We start from the raw sequence: 5,586 nt of genomic DNA on the forward strand, positions 1-5,586 counted from the left end.
ATGACTCTGTCCACATGACAGCATGTTCTGCATGACTCTGCCCACATGACAGCATGTTCTGCATGACTCTGTCCACATGACAGCATGTTCTGCATGACTCTGTCCATATGACAGCATGTTCTGCATGACTTTGTCCACATGACAGCATGTTCTGCATGACTCTGTCCACATGACAGCATGTTCTGCATGACTCTGCCCACATGACAGCATGTTCTGCATGACTCTGTCCACATGACAGCATGTTCTGCATGACTCTGTCCACATGACAGCATGTTCTGCATGACTCTGCCCACATGACAGCATGTTCTGCATGACTCTGTCCACATGACAGCATGTTCTGCATTATTCTGTCCACATGACAGCATGTTCTGCATGACTCTGTCCACATGACAGCATGTTCTGCATGACTCTGCCCACATGACAGCATGTTCTGCATGACTCTGTCCACATGACAGCATGTTCTGCATGACTCTGCCCACATGACAGCATGTTCTGCATGACTCTGTCCACATGACAGCATGTTCTGCATGACTCTGTCCACATGACAGCATGTTCTGCATGACTCTGTCCACATGACAGCATGTTCTGCATGACTCTGCCCACATGACAGCATGTTCTGCATGACTCTGTCCACATGACAGCATATTCAGCATCACTCTGTCTACATAACATCTTGTTTAGCATCACCGACTGCTCACGAAAAAACATATTCAGCATCCCTCTGCCCCACACAGTCGCATGTTCAGCATCACTGAATGCCACATACTAGCATCTTCAGCATCACTCAGCTCACATAACTGCATGTTTAGCGTCACTCTACACACAACAAGAAGCTCAGCATCATTCTGCCACCATAACAGCATGTTCACCATTACTCTGAATGCCCACAAAACAGCATGTTCTGCAAAACTCTGCCTAACTAACAACATGATCAGCATCACTTTCCCCGCGTAACAGACTTTTCAGCATCACTATTTGTATGACAGAATTTCCAGCATAACTCTGAACGCCCACATGGCAGTATTTTCAGCATCACTCTGCCCACATAACAGCATGATTAGCATCACTCTAACTGCTCACATAGCAGCATGTTCAGCATATCTCTAACGGCCAACAAACCAACATTTTCAGGATCGTTCTAGCCTTATAACAGCATGTTCAGCATCGATCTAGCCTTATAACAGCATGTTCAGCATTACTCTGATTCACCACTAATAATAATGTTGAGCATAATTCTGACTGACATCATGCATAACAGCATATTCAGCATCACTCTTCACCCATTCCAGCATGTTCAGCATCACTTTGACTGCCCACTAAATATCACATTGAGCATAATTCCGAATGATTATATAACAGCATGTTCAGCATCACTCTTCACCCATTCCAGCATGTTCAACATCACTGACTGCCCATTACACACAGAAATCACAATAGCGTGATGTATCAAATGAACAAATCCACAAGGGCCGTGAGGAGGATTCGAACCTACGTCTGAGAGCATCCCAGACACTGCCTTAATCGATTGAGCTACGACATGGTATAAGAATTGCAACCAGAAATTCTACTGAATTTACTTGAACCCTGCAGCCTCTCCGAGACACAAACCAGGATTTTACACAACTCCCTCCAAGCACTCGAGCTATGTCAATAGGCCGTGTTACGACCCTGGGTTCCTCAATTGGAAACCAGAGGTCAAATTGAGCTAAATAAATTACCATATATTTGACACGCTTGCCGACGTGTATTTGTTCGTATCTTCCTTGCCAAACGTAGGATGAATCTTGTTGCTCACAAAGCATTCAGACTCTTGAGCTTGTTGTGGATTAAGTATAACATTGTAGTAATTATTAACTATCCTTAGAACGAGTAAGGTAAACAATATTGTACATCGGTGAAGATTTTTAATGTGTATAGCTGCACGATCAATTAGGCTCTTCCCGGCACCACAACTCCGGAGCTCTGGATGGGACGCTGGATGCGGCCTTCTCTGAGCTGGCGTTGTGGTGAAAAGAACCTCCTCCTCTTCCTCTTGCTTCTCTATTTCTGTGTCTAGTTTACCAAGATAAGTATACTGTATTGTGTCCTCATTGTCTGGCATAGGCGTGTTCCAATGTGTAGAGTATTATACTTTGTATGAATTAGGTGTTTCTAGTGTTTATATTCCTAGTTATTCTAAGGGAGTCCCAGTGGAACCACGTGGCCTCCCTACCCTAAGCTGACTCAAGCTTCAAGTTCTTCACTAGTAGTACTTTACCCTAGCTTGTTCTCCGTGTAAACCTTGTATCCTGCCTATGTGGACCAAGGCTTTTAACGTAAAATAGTGTGGTAAAGTAATTATTGTTATTGGTGTGAATGTATATGGGGGGTTGTTAAGGGGTTAATAAATAAGTAAGTTAGTTTAAAGGAGTATCCATTCTTCCTGTGTAGGAGATCTATGATCTACCTCTAGGCTGACAATTGCAGTAATAAGCCACTATAAGTTTACTTTTGTATGTTTATTGGGGGCCGAGCCTTTTAGATCTCCCATACTTGATACCTCTTAATGCTAACTACTGACCCTACTCTAAATTAATACTAGATCCCCCATAGAACTTACTCCTATTTATAACAGGCCGTTCTACCTCTTCGCCCTACCTTCATTACACCTACTGTTCAGCATCACAACTTTCCAGATAACAGCATGTGCAGCATCACTGACTGTCCATATAAAATCATGTTCAGCATCATTCTGCCCACATAAACGCCTGTTCATCATTAATCTGAAGGCCCACATAACAGCATGTTCAACAACACCGACTGTCCACATAAAATCATGTTCAGCATCACTAAATGCCCACATAACAGCGTGTTCAGCATCACTCTGCCCACATATCAACATATTCAGCATCACTCTACCCACTTAACATTTTGAGCATCACTCTGCCCATAACAGCATATACAGCATCATACTGCCCACTTGACAATATGTTCAGCATCACATTAACTGCCCACTTAACAGCAAGTTCAGCATAGTTTTGCGCAAATAACATCATGGTCAGCATCACCATAACCCACATATCAGCATGTTCGGAATAATTCTGACTGGCCATATAAAAGCATGCTCAGCACTGGCTTTCCCATATAACAGCATGTTATATGGAAAAGTGACCTGTGCCTCCAGTGTGTGACCAGGAGGCACAGCTCTCACACTGGAGGCCCAGCTCTCACACTGGAGGCCCAGCTCTCACACTGGAGGCCCAGATCTCCCACTGGAAGCCCAGCTCTCACACTGGAGGCCCAGCTCTCAACACTGGTGGCCCAGCTCTCACACTGGAGGCCCAGCTCTCACACTGGAGGCCCAGCTCTCCCACTGGAGGCCCAGCTCACACACTGGTGGCCCAGCTCTCACACTGGAGGCCCAGCTCACACACTGGAGGCCCAGCTCACACACTGGTGGCCCAGCTCTCACACTGGTGGCCCAGCTCTCACACTGGTGGCCCAGCTCTCCCACTGGAGGCCCAGCTCTCCCACTGGAGGCCCAGCTCTCACACTGGTGGCCCAGCTCTCACACTGGTGGCCCAGCTCTCACACTGGTGGCCCAGCTCTCACACTGGTGGCCCAGCTCTCACACTGGTGGCCCAGTTCTCACACTGGTGGCCCAGCTCTCACACTGGTGGCCCGGCTTTCACACTGGAGGCCCAGCTCTCACACTGGTGGCCCAGCTCTCACACTGGAGGCCCAGCTCTCACACTGGAGGCCCAGCTCTCACACTGGTGGCCCAGCTCTCACACTGGTGGCCCAGCTCTCCCACTGGTGGCCCAGCTCTCACACTGGAGGCCCAGCTCTCCCACTGGTGGCCCAGCTCTCACACTGGTGGCCCAGCTCTCACACTGGTGGCCCAGCTCTCACACTGGAGGCCCAGCTCTCACACTGGTGGCCCAGCTCTCACACTGGTGGCCCAGCTCTCACACTGGTGGCCCAGCTCTCCCACTGGAGGCCCAGCTCAGACACTGGAGGCCCAACTCTCACACTGGAGGACCAACTCTCACACTAAAGACCCAGGTCACACACTAGAGGCCCAGGTCACACACTGGAGCCCCAACTCTCAGACTGGAGGCCCAGCTCTCACACTGGAGGCCCAGGTCACACACTGGAGACCCAGGTCACACACTGGTGGCCCAGCTATCACACTGGAGGCCCAACTCTCACACTGGAGGCCCAACTCTCACACTGAAGGCCAAGCTCTCACACTGGAGGCCCAGGTCACACACTGGAGCCCTAACTCTCACACTGGAGGCCCAACTCTCACACTGGAGGCCCAGGTGACACATTGGAGGCCCAGCTATCACACTGGAGGCCCAACTCTGACAATGGAGGCCCAACTCTCACACTGGAGGCCCAGCTCTCACACTGGAGGCCCAGGTCACACACTGGAGCCCTAACTCTCACACTGGAGGCCCAACTCTCACACTGGAGGCCCAAGGTCACACACACTGGAGGCCAGCTCTCACACTGGAGGCCCAGCTCACACACTGGAGGCCCAGCTCTCACACTGGTGGCCCAGCTCACACACTGGAGGCCCAGCTCTCACACTGGAGGCCCAGCTCTCACACAGGTGGCCCAGCTCACACACTGGAGGCCCTGGTCACACATTTGTGGCCCAGCTCTCACACTGGAGGCCCAGCTCTCACACTGGTGGCCCAGGTAACACACTGGTGGCCCAGGTCACACACTGGTGGCCAGGCTCACACACTAGTGGCCCAGGTCACACACTGGTGGCCAGGCTCACACACTGGAGGCCCAGCTCTCACACTAGAGGCCCAGCTCTCACGCTGGAGGCCCAGGTCACACACTGGAGGCCCAACTCTCACACTAGAGGCTCATCTCTCACACTGGAGATCCAGGTCAAACACTGGAGGCCCAACTCTCACACTGGAGGCCCAACTCTCACACTGGAGGCCCAGGTCACACACTGGAGGCCCAACTCTCACACTGGAGGCCCAACTCTCACACTGGAGGCCCAGGTCACACTCTGGTGGCCCAGCTCACACTCTGGTGGCCCATCTCTAACACTGGAGGCCCAGCTCTCACACAGGTGGCCCAGCTCACACACTGGAGGCCCAGCTCTCACACTGGAGGCCCAGCTCTTACACTGGAGGCCTAGCTCACACTCTGGCGGCCCTGCTCTCACACTGGAGGCCCAGCTCTCACACTGGAGGCCCAGCTCTCACACTGGAGGTCTAGCTCACACTCTGTTGGCCCTGCTCTCACACTGGAGGCCCAGCTCTCACACTGGAGGCCCAGGTCACACATTGGTGGCCCAGCTCCCTCACTGGAGGCCCAGGTCATACATTGGTAGCCCAGCTCTCACACTGGAGGCCCAGCTCTCACACTGGTGGCCCATCTCACACACTGGTGGCCCAGCTCACACACTGAAGGCCCAGATCACACACTGGTGGCCCAGCTCACACACTGGTGGCCCAGCTCTCACTCTGGTGGCCCATCTCACACACTGGTGGCCCAGCTCTCACACTGGTGGCCCATCTCACACACTGGTGGCCCAGCTCATACACTGGAAGCCCAGCTCATACACTGGAGGCCCAG

The sequence above is a fragment of the Procambarus clarkii genome, chromosome 6 (assembly GCF_040958095.1).
Source record: "Procambarus clarkii isolate CNS0578487 chromosome 6, FALCON_Pclarkii_2.0, whole genome shotgun sequence".
Lineage (NCBI taxonomy): Eukaryota > Metazoa > Arthropoda > Malacostraca > Decapoda > Cambaridae > Procambarus > Procambarus clarkii.